Here is a 19,871-nt window from a genome sequence, read left to right as displayed (position 1 = left end):
AGTTGGCATTTACCTCTACAGTATTCAGCAGGACCCAGACCAAGAAACAGTTTCCGCAGGTTCTTTAGCCCTGGGCCAGAGCATTTCCGGGACCCGGAATTCAGCCGCTCCGGGCTCGGTGTATGTTCTGATAGGAGCAGGATCCAAGAAGCAATTTTCATGGGTTCTTCAGCACTGACCCTGAGTTATTTGTCTGCAAGATGAAGGCGAATGGCAGCCTGAAATTAACTATTCTTTATCTGAATGAGTTGTGATCAGTCGAAAACAGGGATGGTGACGTCAGCTCTCCAAGATGGTGACCGCTATCTTCCTCTGTGGTCTCACCGGTGTGGAAAACCGAATTGGACCTCTTCCTTCCCCCTTTTCACACCCAGAATTCAACACTGAGCACAGTGATTGCACAGCTGGCAGGAGCCCGCATAATCCACAGAGCTGTATCTTTGCGTTGCTCTCTCATCGTTTCCCAGCGCGCATTGCAGACACTAGCCGTGGGGCGATTTGCTGAATAAGCAGCGTGATTCTCCGTGAGTACAAATCGCTGGCGTTTGGGCCCCGTAGCTGGTCCTTGTGCAATGGAAATCCTTCCTGTAGGTTTTGGAGCACACCAATTTTCCTGGAAATTTCTAACAAGATAGATTTTAGCCGTTCTAACTCGTCCTTCTCCTGCAATGTGAGGCGGTACACGGGGGTAATAAACTCCCATCACCGCCATAATATGATTCCCTGAAGTTAGTTTTCAGTACTAGGAAACAAACATGTATTTCAGGTGGATGAATATTTCTGAGAATAATCTTCTCAAACGTTGATTATAAATCCAAATACATGAATATGAATGAATTTAGTTAGTGTATAATAAGACACATATATTTTATATTTTGAATAGTCAGTAGAGTGAATATATATATATATATATATATATATATACACACACACACACACACACACACACACACACACACCCCTAAATACAGACATTACAAAGTAGCATTATGTATGCCAATCGAAATTCACCATGAAATATATATCATCCACAGATCCAAAAATATTGATTTTACTAAATATGGATTTATGTTGTTCAACTAGGAAGCTCACCCATAGGTTGAATTTTCAGTTCCAACAGCATTTAGAAGAAGTGTTTTCTTCTAACAATTTGTATTTGCCAAGTCAGTTACCTCACAAATATGTACGTGTGATACCATGTAGTATTCTATATGTTCATATAAAAATGCATGTGCTGAATAGGCTACAGAGAAAGGGAGACAGGAATTCACATATTTGTTAACTTTAAAAACACATAGAGAACTATTTTAACTACAAATTGACAAGATTTATAACACCAACCCTTTATCATGCAAAAGAAAAGTACAACTATACACCATGCCTCTTCTGAACTGGTTGTATTTCTATTCTGTGTGGGTTATTTTACTCCATCATATTAGGATTAGTAGTCAGAGTCTAGTAGGTTATGGGTTAATGTCAGGGATTCAGTATTTCGAATTGAAAATAGGAAAATAAATTCAATATTTATGCAAATATGTGCTACAAAAAAATCTTCCCACTCTCATCCAGAACAATGCCTTGACATCACCTTCGCTTAAAGTAAGACACAGTTAGAAGAGATGAGTTACTAAAATCTGTGAATACATAACTGGAATGGAATATGCTCAGGAGTTCATATCCTTGGAGGTGGTATAAGAGTTTCCAAAAGTAAGGGACAGGGTAAATACTCCACAAACATGGAACTCTGCTAGCCTAAAGACTTTTGAGAAACTGCCTCTGAGTTTGGGCACTTGAAATATATGTTGTTGTCAGGAGATTTAGCTTCCATTCTAGTTAGACCATCATAACTGGGTCTGCATCTATGTGACCTGGAGGACATTGATTCTTATTTCCCAATGAACATGAGGCAGCAGTGCTGAATTTTCTCTTTGTAGGTAAACTGTAGCCACTGCGCGCTAAGTGTCTCCTCGTGTTTACTGTAAAGCCGTTTTTTCATCCTTCACTTATTCTGGTGTTTCTTGCTGCTGCACTGGAAGTTTGGTATTTGTTTCTTGGAATACAAGGAGTTCCACTGGGACAAAGTGTGGAGGGAACTTTGTCACATGTGGTGGGTCAGTGTCTGCAGGAGTATGCACCAAGCAAGCTTCTTTCCCACAGAGCTTGCCCCATTGACCATAGCAACCTGATTCTGAACATTGCCCTGAAACCTCTCCATATAACAAGATGCTTTTACATACAAGGGTCTGCTGGATGCAAAATGTCAGTCACAAGCCATTTGGAAGCCAATGGCAGATAAACATGACCTCACCACAGATGTTATATCAGACACCTCCCCACCACTGCTCTAGGCCAACTACTCAGCAGGCTCCAACTTACTGGCATCTCTGTTCTACACCATTTTCATGAAACCAAGTCAATCTTGGCACTGTCTGGTATACTCATGATCAGCAACAGGAATCCAAAGTTCTCCAGTGCCACCTGGTCAAGGGAATTTAAAAATTTGGTGGTATTTATCTAGCTATTTTTTAAGGATGAAGTTGGAGGCACTGTGGGTTTCCAATCATTCAGGAACCATTAAATGGCGAGGAAACTCATTTGAACAAAAGAAATGGAGAACTATCACAGGCAAAGCTTCCCAAAGTGTGGCCAAAAGGTCAGATGAAGCCAGGCTCATTGAGGTCTACAATGTGAGCTCCATGTGTGTTTTGACTCTCAACTATGGCTGCCAAGTCTTTAACAATAAAATCGTGTGATAACCTGCCTGAGATTACTTGTGCTCTGTGGAAAGCCACCCTAATCCTAGATCTCAGTTTCCAAGGGCGAATCTCATGTGTGGCCTCCTAAAATCCCAACACAATTCATGGCAATACTTCTCTGAAAACAGTTCCACAACTCAGTCTCTAAGGGGAATCACACCAGAGTTCAAGCCCAGGTGGAACCAGACATCTCTTCCAACCGCCACACAAATGACCACAATTAAAAACAAAAGACTCCCACATGGCACTCATCTTCTTCCATATAGACACTAATAATTACCTCTGGCTGGAGGTTTCCTTGAGGGACACAGACCAACACAGTGTTCAAAATAAGCACCCTCGCACCTCATTTGTCACAAGTCATGGTTTCCTGGACACCCTTCCTTTGAACACGGAATGATCATAGAGCCCTGCCTTTAATACTGCTCCACAACTCCAATTTGAGGCTTACTGACTGTGGGATTTAGATACTTTATGTGAACTGGAGTCATGTGTAATCACAAGCACCAATGGGATGGACTCTGCAGGGCTTTGAAGTACTCATTTGATGCAAAGGATCCCTATTCTCACTTGATGGAGATCAGGAACCTTACAGAGGAAGGCGAGAGACGTAGTCCACAATGAATGATTTTTGGACATTTTGGATTTGGGTGCACACATGGGATCTTTCTTTAGGTCCATTAGGTGCTAAGTATCTAAGCCACAGCCTCACACAGGGCCAAGTGGCCAATTCAGACACATTTCTTTCCAAACAATTAAGCAAAGAGCCCCAGGTGATGCCCATTCATTTCCATTTTAAAACTCTTTTCTTCAGGCTTCACAAAGGCGTGGCCTAATCAAAGACCTTCCTGTTATTCAGTGCAACAGAAGAATAAGTATGCAAAAGGCCCAAAGCAGGGTTTCTCCACAGAGACTTTACTGGTCACATTGATATCTGAGTTTTCTGAGATGCTCCAATTCCCTTCAGCTATCCTGTACATGGCCATGTCCCAGAGCTTGGAGGTGGTACATATCTTGGACACATAACCATGAGCCTATTATGGTTAGTGGCCAGAATTCAGGCAGAAAACAGGAACTTAGAAAGACAGTAGGTGTTGCCCATCCAGAAGGCAAGCCACGTCCATCTATAAATTGGGAAGGATGAATGCTGGGAAGCTTTCTACTAGACAGAACACATCCATTCATGCATGCTCTTTCTAATGTCTTCATCCGCGAACACAGTGGGTTACCCAGACATAGAAACACACTCTTTGTCAAACGACTTTCTAGAAACCATCCACTACAAAATGAACAAACTGCCTTTCCTACCTATTCTCAGAAAAAGAGACAAGACCACAAACTCACACCCAACCCACAAAGGCACCTCCTTCCCCCAAGTAGGTTTGTGACTATCCGGAGTGTCCTCTGACTGGCTGGGCCATACTATGTTCCCAGAAATGGCCTGTCCTGTCTCAGATCTGGTCTCCTTGGCCAACTCTGTGAGGTTATTAGGAGCCAGCGGTGAGCCATTCCATGGAGATGACTTTTTCTCTCTCACGTCCTTCATAGCTGCCTACATCTTCTCCAGGGATCATTTCTGTATGGACCTTTGAGGATCTTAGCATGTGGAAGATCCGCTACATTCCTGTATTGAAAGACCAACTCTGTCCCTAATCTTCTGTAAAGTTAGATTGAGGGAACAGTGTATGGTTAGGATTAATAACATGTTCGATATGAGTTAGGAATCATTCTGCAGGATGATTGGGAACCTGCAATATTTACAAGAAAATATCGGTGAAATATTAGTATGAAAACAGAAATGTAGGTAAGATTTGAAGCCCAGAAGGGCATTGGGCCCTTGGTTGGGATACTTAGATTTGAATTATTTTCTGCAGAGATGTCTCAGATAAATCGATGTACAATGGCATAGGACCTTGTACGTTGGATGATGGAATGTTGAAGAGAACTTCTAGTCAAAAATGGATAGTTGGAATTATTACAAAGATATTCAGTTTCAGAAAGAAGAGTGAGTATAGGATTTGGAGAAAAAGTTCTCTAGCAATAGGGTTTCGGATAGAGAGTGAATTTAAATGTGAGCACATGTGAAGAGTCAGTCACAATGATGAACTGGGGAAAATATGTCGGAATGCAGATATCAATAGAGACATTAAGAAATCAGGAAAAGTATAAAGTGAGTGATAGGATTAGATATTTTCAACAGGGTTGAGTTTGAATATATAATCTTAGGAAGAAAAAAATATGTTGTCACAAATAGGATTGACATTTGAGAACGTTAGGCAACATGGACATGGATGTTTTTAGTAATCCATGCTCACTTTCAATTTAGGCTTTGGTACAATCATAAGTTTGACCTTTGCATTTTGTGTCGCGAATATTACTATGATAAAATGTATATGTAGATCGGGTGACATAAGTATTTCTTATACCATTTCTGGGAGCAATATTTTGAAGATGTATAAATTATTATTGGCGGTACAAAGATTTGTACCCTGTGTCTATGAATATAGAATTAATGCATGAATTGACAATACTGTGAATAAATAATATAACTGTTTCCACTTTTAATAATGGATTGAATTGATATGTGAAAATATACACAAAAACTTATATTGATATACAATCATTCATTCCAACCAGTTACAAATCTAATTGTATAATTGCGTTATGTTTTATTATAAAGACTGTGTGAGATTTGCTTCAAAAGTGATTATGGAAATCAAAAATAATGTGTTGGGAAAGAAGTCTCATTAAAAGACCAGTCAAGAAACCTGGAGGAATACATGTGTTCTGAAGCAGGAAGTGATTGAAAGTGAAACAAATGCCTATAAATTTGTGAATTGTGGATGAAATATATATCCTATGATGTGCATAAACTGAAGAAATATTAACGAACCAGTGTTGAATAAAAATGAACATCAAAATACACACCATGTCCCATAGGAATCTAGTTGCATTGATGTTAAACTGGGTCAATTACTGTAGAAATATTAGGATTTGTATGCACCATTCACTGAAGTTAGTTTTAAGTACTAGGAAACAAATATGTAGTTCAGGTCAATGAATATTTCTGAGAATAATCTTGTGAAATTTTTATTATAAATCCTCATACATGAACATGAATGAATTTTGGTAGTGTATATAAGACACATATATTTCATATTTTGAAAAATCTTTAGAGTGTATATATATATATATATATATATATATATATATATATACACACACACACACCCAAAACACACACAGAGATATTAAAAAGTACCAATATATAAGCCAATCAATATTCATCATGAAATATATAACATCCACAGATGCAAAATTATTTATTTTACTGAGCATGGATTTATGTACAATGTTGTTCTCCTAGGAAGCTCACACATAGGTTGAATTTTCAGTTCCAACAGCGTTTAGGAGGAGTGATCTTTTCTCACAATTTGTATCTCCAAGTCAGCCAAGTCACAAAAATGTACGTGTGATACCAGGTAGGATTCTATATGTGCATATAAAAATACATGTGCTGAATAGGCTACAGAGAAAGAGAGACAGGAATTCACGTATTTGTTAACTACAAAAACCCATGGTGAACTATTTTAATTAAAAATTGACTAGATTTATAACACCTACACTTTATCATGCAAAAGGCAAATCCAACTATACACCATGCCTCCTCTGAACTGTTTGTATTTCAATTCTGTTTGCATTATTTCTCTCCACCATATTAGGATTAGTAGTCAGAGTCTAGTAGGGTATGGGTTAGTGTCAGGGATTCAGTATTTTGAATGTAAAATAGGAAAATGAATCAAATGTGTATGCAAATATGTGCTACACAATATCTTCCTACTCTCATTCACAACAATACCTTGACACTATCTTTGCCCCAAGTAAGACAAAATAAAAGAAGAAGAGTTAGAAAATCTGTGAATACATATCAGGAATGGAACATGATTACGAGTTCACAATCTTGGAGGTGGTAGAGGAGTTTCCAAAAGTAAGGGACAGGGTAAATACTACACAAATATGGAGATCTGCCAGCCTAAAGACTTCTGGAGAACCTGCCTCTGAGGTTGGCCACTTGAAGTATATGTTGTTGTCAGGACCTATGGCTTCCTTTCTAGTGAGACCACCAAAGCTGGGTCTCCATCTATGTGACCTGCAGAACATGGTTTTTTTATTTTCCAAAGAACGTGAGGCAGCAAGGCTGAATTCTCTCTTTGTAAGTAAACTCTTGCCACTGAAGGCTAAGTGTGGCCCCGTGTGGACTGTGAAGCCATTTGGTCATCCTCCACTTTTCATGGTGTTCTTGCTGCTGCACTGGGAGTTTGGTATTGGCTTCAGGAAATACAAGGAATTCAACTGGGTCACAGTGCTGGAGGGAGATCTGTCACGTGTTGTGCGTCAGGGTCTGCAGGAGAATGCACCAACCAGGCTTCTATCCCACATAGCTTGCCCCCTTGTCCATAGCAACCTGATTCTGAACATTGCCCTGAAACCTATCCATTCAACATGATGCCTTTACATACAAGGGTCTGCTGGCTGCACCATGTCAGTTACAAGCCTTTTGGCAGATCCACATGATCCCACCACAGAAGTTTTATCACAGACCTGCAAAACACTCCTTTAGGCCCACTACTCAGCAGATTTTAACTTATTTGCATCACTGTTCTACACCATTTTCATGAAACCCAGTCAATCAAGGCACTGTCTGGTACACTCATGATCAGCAACAGGAAATCCAAAGTGTATCCAGTGTCACCTGGTGATGGGAATTTCAAATTTTTATGATGTTTATCTAGCCATTTTTCAAGGATGAGGTTGGAGGCACTGTGGGATTTAATTCATTCTGGAAACATTAAAGGGTGAGAAAGCCCATTTCAATGAAAGATCTGGAGAACTCTCACAGGCAAGACTTCCCAAAGAGTGGCCAAAAGATCAAATGAAGCCAGGCCCACTGAGGTCTACAATGTGAGGTCCATGTGTGTTTTTACTCTCAACTATGGCTGTCAAGTCTTAAAGAATAAAATCATGTGATATTCTGGCTCAGATTCCCAGTGCTCTGTGGGAAGCCCCCTGGGCCTAGATCTCAGTTTCCAAAGGCCACTACCATGTGTGGCCTCCAAAAATCCCAACACAATTCATGGCAATATATCTCTGCAGTCATTTCCAGAACTCAGTCTCTAAGAAGACTCACACCAGAGTTCAAGCCAAGGTGGACCCAGTCATCTCTTCCATCAGCCAAACAAATGACCACAATTAAAACCAAAATACTCCCACATGGCTCTCAACTACTTCCACATAGACAGTCATCATAACCTCTGGCTGGAAGTTTCCATGAGGGGCGCAGCTGAAGATAATATCCAAAATATGCTCCCTACCCTCATTTGTCTAAAGTCAGGGTGGCTTAACAACCTATCTGTGAACAAGGAGTGATCAAATAGGCCTGCCATTAATACTGCTCTGCTTCTCCAACTTGAGCCTAATGTCTGTGGGGTTTAGATTCTTTATGTGAATTGGAGTCATGAGAAAATCAAAGCACCTATGGGCTTGCCTCTGCAGGGCTTTGAAAAACTTTTTGAACCAAAGGATACCTATTCTCACTTGATGGAAGTCAGGAACCTTACAGAGGAAGGCGAGAGACTTCATCCACAAGACTGCTCTTTTTCCATTTTGGTTTTGGATGCACACATGAGATCTTTCCTTAGATTCATCAGGTGGTGAGAATCTAAGTCACAGCCTCACACAGGGCCAAGAGGCTGATTCAGACACATCCCTTTCCACGGCAATTAAGCAAAGAGCCACAGGTGATGCTCATTATTTTTCATTCGAAAACTGTTTTCTTCAGGCTTCACAAAGGGGTGGACTGAGGCAAAGACCTTCCAGACATTCAGGGCAACGGAACAATAGGTAAACAAAAGGTCCAAATCAGTGTTTCTCCACTAACACTTTACTGGTCACACTGATATCTGAGTTTTCTGAGTTCCTCTCCATTCCCTTCAGCTATCCAGTACAAGGCCATGTCACAGAGTTTGGAGGTGGTACATATCTTTTACACAAAACCATGAGCCTATTCTTGAGAGTGGCCAGAATTCAGGAAGAAAACAGGAACTTAGGAAGATAGCAGGTATTGCCCATTCATAAGGAAAGTCGTAGTCCATTCATAAATTTGGCAGGATGAATGCTGAGAAGCTTTCTACTAGACAGAACACATCCATTGATGCATTGTCTTTTCTAATGTCTATAACCACAGACACAGTGGGATACACAAACCCACAACCACACTCACAAAGGCAACTCTTTCCTCAAGTTGGTCTGTGACTATCCAGAGTGTCCTCTGACTGGTAGGCCATACTATGTTCCCCAAAATTGCTTGTCCTGTCTCAAATCTGCTTTCCTTTGCCAACTCTTGAAGTAGTCAGGAGTCAGCGGTGAGCCAATACCTGCTTTATCAGGAAAGAACCATCTTCAGAGCTTCCCTGGCATTTGGCCATCCTCACATCAGTAGGTAAGTGCCGCAGCCCGGCTGGCTGGGCAAAATAACCGGGGGGGTGACGAACAACTTGTGTAGTCTGATGCAGCAGGAGTGGAAGCCGTTTATTGTTGAATAAGAGCGGTATTTATACATTTTACACAGCCTATCTAATTAGCATGAAATAGATACAGCAGTCAAACAATAAGGAATCTCCACACTTAATGGCTCGCTTTTGTTACTTCACAAACCACTCCCTCTGGCATTTTGCCAGGCGCCATCCAGACTTGTTTACAGACTCTAACATTTCTTTGGCAAAATAACAGGTGCCAATCTGACTTGTTTACAGACGTTAACATTTCCCCCTTTTGTTTAATTTAAATAAGGACCATAGTGTTTTTTACAGAAACACCATAAATAACCTGCTAGAAACAGAAAAGGAGGATACAAAATGTTACAATACCAATCCAATTGATGGCTCCATGCAAGAAGCCCTTGGAAAACTTATACCAGCAATGACACCGTTAGCAAAGATACCGAGTTACAAGTTGTTGTAGATTACAGTTTGTTGTCTCAGTCCAGATAAAGCAGTGTCTCAATAGATTAACTCAGAGTTCAGGTAAATCACAGTCCAGGTAAGTTCTCCAGGCAGCTAGCTTAAGTTGTAGTAGCAGAAAGAGCGATAGCTCCGAAGTCTCCTCGGGTTCTCAGCCGAAGTTTCCTCCAGTTCTCAGCAACATTGTAAATTCTTCCACCTTTGTTTTCACCGGCACTTGGACGAAGGCAGGAACTCCGGATGGCTAAAGAAAATCCTGTAGCATTTCACTAAGAAAACAACCTTCTGAACAATTTTAGTACATTATCTCAAGGTTTTTTACATTTTAAATAAGCCTTAATAGTACTCATTACTCATCAGCCTGCAGGTGTGGGAGACCCATTGTAGTTACTGGCCTTGGAAATGATCAAACTTCAGGGATGCCAGTAGCACCTTCTGCCAGCTGTAGCATCCTGGGCAGCCCCAGATGGCCCCAGGGAGAGTCCTGGGCTCAAACTTCTTCTGGGCACAGGGAGCAAAAGCCTGCGAGACTGTGCCTCCAGGTCAGGTCTAGATTTGGGCTCACAGTGGTGATCCGCTCCCCCGGGCAGGGGGGCAGGGAAGAGCCCACAACTGTCTCTTGGAAAATTCTTGCTGCGCCATGATCGGCTTGGGCAGGTGGCAGCCGCGTTGTCATTTCAGGCACCCTCCAGTATTGAAAAGTATTCAGTAATAGCCTTTTGCTGCAAACTTTTTTCCTGATAATCCTTCTTCTTCTGAACTTTCTTTTTCTTTCTGACTAGAGTTTCTGGGCTTTTATCAACACATGCCCTAACTATTCTTGGTTCCACTGGGGTGCCTTTTTCTCTTATCAATTTACTTCTCACCCCTTCCATATTTTCATCACAAAGACAATACAACATTTCAAGACAAAACAAGACACAAACATACTGCATCAATCTTCTCCATTTTCTCGAAATGGCCATTTTTCCTATCGCCCTATCTGCCTAGGGACGAGCAGATTGCTCCCGTCCTATCTATGGACAGAAAGCTTTTTTCGTCCCTTACCCGTGAGTGTCCCGGGGCTCCCCGTAACGGGCCACCATCTTCCGCAGTCCCGATGCAGCAGAATAACCTGGGGGGTGACGAATAACTTGTGTACGTTGATGCAGCAGGAATGAGAGCCGTTTATTGTAAGATCTGAGCAATATTTATACATTTTACACAGCCTATCTCATTAGCATAAAACAGATACAGCAGTCAACCAATAAGGAATCTCCACACTTAATGGCTCGCTTTTGTTACTTCACAAACCACTCCCTCTGGCATTTTGCCAGGTGCCATCCAGACTTGTTTACAGACTCTAACATTTCTCTGGCAAAATAACAGGTGCCAATCTGACTTGTTTACAGACCTTAGCAGGTAAGAAGAAAGACTGTCTCTGTCTTTGGTAAATTCAAACAAGTGAGACCACTGGGACTGGGATTGGTAATGGCTCTGGGTGCCTGGCTTCCTGGATCCCAAGTTCAGAGACTTTCATCACCAAGGAAGTGAGGTGTGGTCACTTCTTTCAGGAACTGAATGAGGTCACTGCCTTGGCAACCACTTTGTCCTAACAGTTGCTTCCTAGGGTCCCATGAGATGGAGGCTGCCCCTACTTCCTGTGACACTTTCATATGTTAGAATGGTATATCAACCATATGCACCTGGGAAGAGCTTTCCACACAGGCCTGGTTTGGTCTACTCTACATTAAGAAGAGTGAGGCTGATTCAGACACATTCCTTCATCCTACCAGGTTGTTTGCCATGGAGATGTCTTTTGCTCTCTCAGGTCCTTCATAGCTGCCTACATCTTCTCCAGAGATCATTTCTGCATGTACCTTTGATGTTCTCAGCAAGTGGAAGATCCCATACATTCTTGTATTGTAAGACCAACACTGTCGCTGCTCTTCAGTAAAGTTAGATTGAGGGAACAGTGTATGATTAGTGTTATTAACATGTTCGATATGGGTTAGGAACAATTCTGCTGGATGAATAATGGTATTGGGAACCTGTGATATTTATAAGAATATAGAGGTGAAATATATGTACGAAAACAGAAATCTAAGTAAGATTTGAAGCCCAGAAGGTCATTTGTCCCTTGATTGGGATACTTAGCGTTGAATTACATTCTGCACAGATGTTTCAGATAAATCGATATACAATGGCATAGGACCTTTCACCTTGGATGATTGAATGTAGAAGAGAACATCCAGTCAAAAAGTGATAGTCGGTAGGATTAGGAAGATATTCGGTAGGTTTAGGAAGAAGAATGAGTGTAGGATTTGGAACAAAAGTTCTTTAGAAGTAGGGTATCGCTAAGAGAGTGAATGTAAATATCAGCACATGTGACGAGGACGTCACAATAATTAACTGGGGAAAATATTTAGGAAAGCAGATATCAATAGAGACATTACAAAATCAGGCAAAATATAAAGTGAGTGACAGGATTAGAGATTTTCAACATGGTTGAGTTTGGATATATAATCTTTGGAAAAAACAAATATGTAGTCACCAATAGGATTTTCATTTGAGAGCATTAGGCAACCTGGACATGGATGTTTTTAGTAATCCATGTTCACTTTCCATTTAGGTTTTGTACAATCATAAGTGTGACCTTTGCTTTTTGTGTCTAGAATATTACTGTGATAAAATGTATTTGTAGATCAGGTGACATGAGTATTTCTTCCACCATTTCTGGGAGCTATATTTTGAGGACGTATAAATTAGTATTGGGGGTACAAAGAGGTGTACCTGTGTCTATGAATATAGAGATAATTCATGAATAGACTGTACTGTGAATAAATAATATAACTGGTTCCACTTTAAATAATGGATTGAATTGATATCTGAAACTAAGTAAGAAATCTTATATTGATATAGAACCATTCATTCCAACCAGTTACACATCTAATGGTAATATTAGTGTTATGGTTTATTGTGACGGGTTTGTGAGTTTTGCTTCAAATGTGATAATGGAAATCGAAAATAATGTGTTTGGAAAGAAGTCTCATGAAAAGAGCAGTCAAGAAACATGGAGGAATACATCTGTTCTCAAGCAGGAAGTGATTGAAAGTGAAACAAATGCCTATAAATTTGCGAAATTTTGATGAGACATATATGCTATGATGTGCATAAACTGAAGAAATAGTAATGTACCAGTGTTGAATAAAAATGAACGTCAAAATGCACATCATGTCTACTTGCATTGATGTTCAACTGGGTCAGTTACTGTAGAAATATTAGGATTTTTGGGGGGATTAATAATACAATTTATTTTAGCACTAGCATGCCACAGAATGTAGAGGAAAGATCAATGGATTTTTAGTTATAGCACTAATAATCTAACATTTAGTGACTATTTTGGATAGTCTAGAAATTACATAAGGCTATGTAACATAATTTTTTTTTATTTAACATTCATCAAAGCTTGGAATTTTCGTAATATTTCTTCTTTTTTATTTTTTTTTTCAGTTGTTGATTGACCTTCATTTTGTTTAATTGTATGTGGTGCTGAGAATAGAACCATGTGCCTCACACATGCTAGAAAAGCATGTTACCACTGAGCCACAAACCCAGCCCCTCCACTTTTATCTTAACATCATACACTTATGTCCCTCTTCTTTACTCACTTTCTTCCTCATTTTCCCCCTTCTCTCCCTTCCTTTTTCGTTTCCCCTCCATATCTATTTTTCTCTCATGTCATTACAAACAGTAGTATGCTGTGAAATTTAAATTTAAGACTGTTTTTATAGTCATTCTTTTTCTTGAGAAAATCTAAAAATTATAATAATCTGATAGATATATTACAATACATTTATTATACATATGTATCTATATTCATGCATATGCATTACATATATATATATATATATATATATATATATATATATATATATATATATATATATATTTAAAAGTACTTTGATTTTCCTGTTAGAAATAATATAGACCAAGTCTTTCGTAATTCTCAATTCTTCCATAATTAACATCTTACAGTGAAAATCAAATAAACATATTTAAGTAAACAGGTATCATTCTTATTTATCAATACTGATAATTTAAGGTTTTATATCACATTAAGCTGTAATATGGCATATTAACTCTTATGAATTAGAGAAATTTTATGTGAACAACCTATTATTTAAGGACCATATGCACTGACATTTTAAATGGCTTTCTTGTGAATTCAATTTCTATCAATTGTGTATTAATTGCCAAATACTTATTTTAGTACTTTTCATCTTCATAATTGATATAAAGTCAATTGTTTAATTCTTCTTGTAAGTAGTTACTTATTACAGTAGGGACATTATTAATAATACTACATCTTTATAAGAAAAATGGTACAAATTTATTTTCATGCAAAATTAAGAATACTTGCATGCTCTAAATGTTTGATTGTTGATACATATAATAAAGAGCTTTTGATGAGTCTCTTCCCCAGTAAAACATAAAATGCAAAGATATAGTTAGGTTTGTATGTCCAAATAAAGATAAGAAAAAATACACATTATCACCTAGAAACTATGACAAGAACAATCCAACACATTGTACGAACTTGTCAGATGAGGTAGTATTCTGGAAGAATAGCCTAAGACTAGACCTTGTCCATGACAAAATATTCACGAAAAAAATGAAGTATGAAAAGTGTAGAAAATGCTATGAATTTTTCATGAAGTTAGGTGAATTATCCTTTAATCTCAATTTATGTGCATTTTCTGGTAAAATAAATTTGTGATATTTACAACTACACAAAACAAAGTTTCTGCATAGCAAAATGAATACACCTGAACCCATTTTTAGTTGATTTCTTCCCACTAAATTTTAAACCTTTATTTATTTATTTATTTTTATTGGTTGTTGAAAACATTACAAAGCTCAAGATATATCATCTTTCATACATTTGACTCAATTGGGTTATGAACTCCCATTTTTTCCCCAAATACGAATTGTAGAATCACATCGGTTACACATTCACATTTTTACATAATGGCATATTAGTAACTGTTGTATTCTGCTACCTTTCCTATCCCCTACTATCCACCCTCTCCTCCCCTCCCATCTTCCCTCTCTACCTCATCTGCTATTGTTCAATTCTCTCCATTGTTTCCCCCCCACTTCCCCTCACAACATTTTATATGCGATTTTGTGTAACATTGAGGGTCTCCTACAATTTTCATAAGCTTTCCCTTCTCTCTCCCTTTCTCTCCCCCCATTTGTCTTTGTTTAATGTTAATCTTTTCCTCATGCTCTTCCTCCCTGTTCTGCTCTTATTTGCTCTCTTTATATCAGAGAAGACATTTGGCATTTGTTTTTTAAGGATTGGTTAGCTTCGCTTAACATAATATGCTCTAATGCCATCCATTTCCCTGCAAATTCTATGATTTTGTCATTTTTGTGCTGTGTAATACTCCATTGTGTATAGATGCCACATTTTTTTTATCCATTAATCTATTGAAGGGCATCTAAGTTGGTTCCACAGTCTAGCTATTGTGAATTGTGCCGCTATGATCATTGATGTGGCAGTATCCCTATAGTACGCTCTTTTAAGATCCTCAGGGAACAGTCCAAGAAGGGTGATAGCTGGGTCAAATGGTGGATCCATTTCCAGCTTTCCCAGGAATATCCATACTTCTTTCAAAATTGGCATCACCAATTTGCAGTCCCACCAGCAGTGTACAAGTGTACACTTTTCCCCACATCCTCGCCAACAGTTATTGTTGTTTGACTTCATAATGGCTGCTCATCTTACTGGAGTAAGATGGTATCTTAGGGTGGTTTTGATTTGCATTTCTCAGACTGCTAGAGATGGTGACCATTTTTTCATGTACTTGTTGATTGATTGTATGTCCTCCTCTGTGAAGTGTCTGTTTAGGTCCTCGGCCCATTTGTTGATTGGGTTATTTGTTATCTTATTGTTTAATATTTTGAGTTCTTTGTATATTCTGGATATTAGGGCTCTATCTGAAGTGTGAGGGGTAAAAATTTGTTCCCAGGATGTAGGCTCTCTATTTACCTCTCTTATTGTTTCTCTTCTTGAGAAAAAAACTTTTTAGTTTAAGTAAGTCCCATTTGTTTATTCTTGTTATTAACTCTTGGGGTATTGATGTCTTATTAAAGAATTTGGAGCCTGACCCCACAGTATATAGATCGTAGCCAACTTTTTCTTCTATGAGACGCAGTGTCTCTGATTTGATATCTAGCTCCTTGATCTATTTTGATTTAACTTTTGTGCATGGTGAGAGAACGGGATTCAGTTTCATTTTTTTGCATATGGATTTCTAATTTTCCCTGCACCATTTGTTGAAGATGCTATCCTTCATCCATTGCATGTTTATAGCCACTTTATCTAATATAAGAAAGTTGTAATTTTGTGGATTGGTTTCTCTGTCCTCTATTCTATACCATTTGTCCACCTGCCTGTTTAGGTACCAGTACCACACTGTTTTTGTTACTATTGCTTTGTAGTAAAGTTTGAAGTCTGGTATCGCTATACCTCCCGATTCACACTTCCTGCTTAGAATTCCTTTTGCTATTCTGTGTCTTTTGTTTTTCTATATGAATTTCATGAGTGCTTTATCATTTCTACAAGAAATGTCGTTGGGATTTTGATTGGCATTGCTTTAAACCTGTAGAGAACTTTGGGTAATTTCGCCATTTTGATGAATTTATTTCTGCCTATCCATGAACAGGATACATTTTTCCATCTTCTAAGATCTTTTTCTATCTCTCTCTTTAGGGTTTTGTGGTTTTCACCTCTTTTGTTAGGTTGTTTTCCAAGTGTGTTATTTTCTTTGAGGATATTGTGAATGGAGTGGTTTTCCTCATTTCCATTTCAGAAGTTTTGTTGCTGATATACAGGAATGCCTTTGATTTATGCGTGTTGGTTTTCTATCCTTCATTTATTAACTCTAGCAGTTTCTTTGTAGACCCTTTTGGGTCTGTTAAATATATTACCATGTCATCCACAAATAGCAATAATTCAAGTTCTTCTTTTCCTATTTTTATGCCTTTAATTTCTTTTGTCTGTCTAATTTCTCTGGCTAGTATTTAAAGAACTAAATTGAATAGAAGTGGTGATAGAGGGCATCCCTGTCTTGTTCCAGATTTTAGAAGGAATGCCTTCAGTTTTCTCCATTTAGGATGATCCTAGCCTGAGGTTTAGCATATATAGCTTTTACAATGTTGAGGTAAGTTCCTCTTATTTCTAGTTTTTCTAGTGTTTTGAACATAAAAGGATGCTGAACTTTGTCGAATGTTTTTACTACATCTATCGAGATGATCATATGGTTCTTGTCCTTAAGTCAATTGATGTGGAGAATAGCATTTATTGATTTCTGTATATTGAACCAGCCTTGCATTCCAGGGAAGAATCCTACTTGATCATGGTGCACAACTATTTTGATATGCTTTTGTATTCAATTCACACGGATTTTATTGAGAATTTTTGCATCCAAGTTCATTAGAGATATTGGTCTGTAGTTTTCTTTTTTGAAGTGTCTTTGTCTGGTTTTGGGATCAGGGTGATTTTGGACTCCGAGAATGAATTTGGAAGAGCTCCTTATTTTTCTATTTCTTGATGTAGCTTGAAAAGTATTGGTATTAATTCTTCTTTGAAGGTTTTGTTGAACTCCGCTGTATACCCATCAGGTCCAGGGCTTTTTTTGGTTGGTAGTCTTTTGATGGCTTCTTCTATTTCTTCCTTTGTTTTTGGTCTGTTTAAATTGTGTGTGTCTTCCTGACTAAATCTGGGCAGATCGTATGACTTAAGAAATTTATCGATATTTTAACTATCTTCTATTTTACTGGAATATAGGGTTTCAAAATACTTCCTAATTATCTTCTGTATTTGTGTACTGTCTGTTGTGATATTGTCTTTTTCATTCCGTATGTTAGTAATTTGAGTTCTCTCTCTTCTTCTCATCCTTAGCATGGCTAAGGGCCTGTAAATATTATTTATTTTTTCAAAGAACCAACTTTTAGTTTTATCAATTTTTTTAATGTTTTTTTTGTTTCAATTTCGTTGATTTCTGCTCTAATTTTAATTATTTCTTGTCTTCTACTACATTTGCTGTTGTTTTGCTCTTCCTTTTCTAGGTTTTTGATGTGTACTGTGAGTTTATTTATTTGTTGTTTTATACTTTTTTTGAGGAAAGAACTCCAAGAAATGAATTTCCCTCTTAAAACTGCCTTCTTTGTGTCCCATAGATTCCAGTATGATGTGTCTGTATTGTCATTTGATTCTAAGAATATTTTTATCTCCTCCTTTATGTCTTCTGTAACCCATTGATCATTCAGTAGAATATTGTTCATTTTCCATGTGATGTAGGATTTTTCCTTCCTTCTTTTCTCATTGATTTCCAGTTTCATTCCATTATGATCAGATATGGTGCATGGTATTATCTCCACGCCTTTATATTTACTAAGAGTTGCCCAATGGCATAATATATGGTCTAACTTGGAGTAGGATCCATGTTCTGCTGAGAATAAAGTGTATCCACTTGATGATGGTTGATGTATTCTATATATGTCGGTTACGTCAAGGTTATTGATTGTGCTGTTGAATTCCATAGTTTCTTTATTCAGTTTTTTATAGAGGATCTGTCTAATGGCGAGAGCGGTGTGTTGAAGTCACCCATAATTATTGTGTTGTAGTCTATTTGACTCTTGAACTTGAGGCGAGTTTGTTTTATGAGCGTTGCAGCTCAGTTGTTTGGTGCATACCAGTTGATAATTGTTATGTCTTGTTGGTGGATGGTTCCTTTTAACAATATATAGTGTCCTACTTTATCCCTTTTGATTAACGTAGGTTTGAAGTTGATTTTATATGATATGAGTATGGCCACTCCTGCTTGCTTCCGAGGGCCATATGAGTGGTATGATTTTTCCCAACCTTTCACTTTCAGCCTGTGTATGTCTTTACCTTTCATATGAGTCTCCCAAAGGCAGCATATTGTTGCATTTATTGTTTTGATCCAGGTTACTAGCCTATGTCTCTTGTTGGTGAGTTTAGATTTTTAACATTTAAGGTTACAATTGAAATATGATTTGTACTTCCAGTCATGTTTATTTATTTATTTATTTTAATTTGGGTAGTTTTTACTTTTTGCTTATTTTCTTACCCCTTTACTGAGATACCTCCCGCTGTAAGTTTTGGGCACTATTTTTCAATTCCTCTTCTTGTAATATTTTGCTCAAAATGCTTTGCAGTGCTGGTGTTCTGTCTGCGAATTCTTTTAGCTTTTGTTTATCAGGAAGGACTTAATTTCATTGTTAAATCTGAAGCTTAATTTTGTTGGATACAGTATTCTTGGTTGGAATCCATTATTTTTCAGTGTTTGAAATAAATTGTTCAAAGATCTTCTCGCTTTCAAAGTCTGTAATGAAAAATCAATTGTTAACCTAATTGGTTTACCACTGAATGTTATCTGCCTACTTTCTCTCGTAGCTTTTAATATTCTCTCCTTGTTCTGTATGTTGGCTATCTTCATAATTATATGTCTAGGAGTTTGTCTATTATGGTTTCGAATGTTTGAGGTCCTGTAGGCTTCCAGGATATGGCAATCCATTCCATCTTTCATCTCTGGGAAGTTTTCTAGAATTATTTCATTTAATATGTTGTCCATTCATTTGGTTTGAATTTCTATGCCTTCTTCTATCCCGATGAATCCCAATTTTGGTTTTTTTATGACATCCCATATCTCTTGAATAGTTGCTCATGGGATTTAAGCATGTTTTCTGTGTTGACTATATTCTTTTCAAGTTGACAAACTTTGTCTTCATTATCTGATGTTCTGACTTCTACTTGATCTAGTCTATTTGTAATATTCTTGTTTGAGTTTTTAATTTGGTTTATAGTTTCCTGCATTTCTAGAATTAGTGTATGATTTTTTAAAAGATCTCTATCTCCTGGTAAAGCTTGTTCTTTGCCATTTGAATTTGTTTGTTTAATTCATTTTCAAAATATACTTTTATTGCTTAGACTTGCTGCCTCATGTCTTCTCTATTATTCCTTTCCATCTGAGTTAGGTATGACTTAAGTTTTTTCCCTATCCCTGTTTCTGATGCTTCTAGG

The sequence above is a fragment of the Callospermophilus lateralis genome, chromosome 16 (assembly GCF_048772815.1).
Source record: "Callospermophilus lateralis isolate mCalLat2 chromosome 16, mCalLat2.hap1, whole genome shotgun sequence".
Classification (NCBI taxonomy): Eukaryota; Metazoa; Chordata; class Mammalia; order Rodentia; family Sciuridae; genus Callospermophilus; species Callospermophilus lateralis.
The sequence above is the reverse complement of the archived record's forward strand: the minus strand, read 5'-3'. Positions refer to the sequence as shown.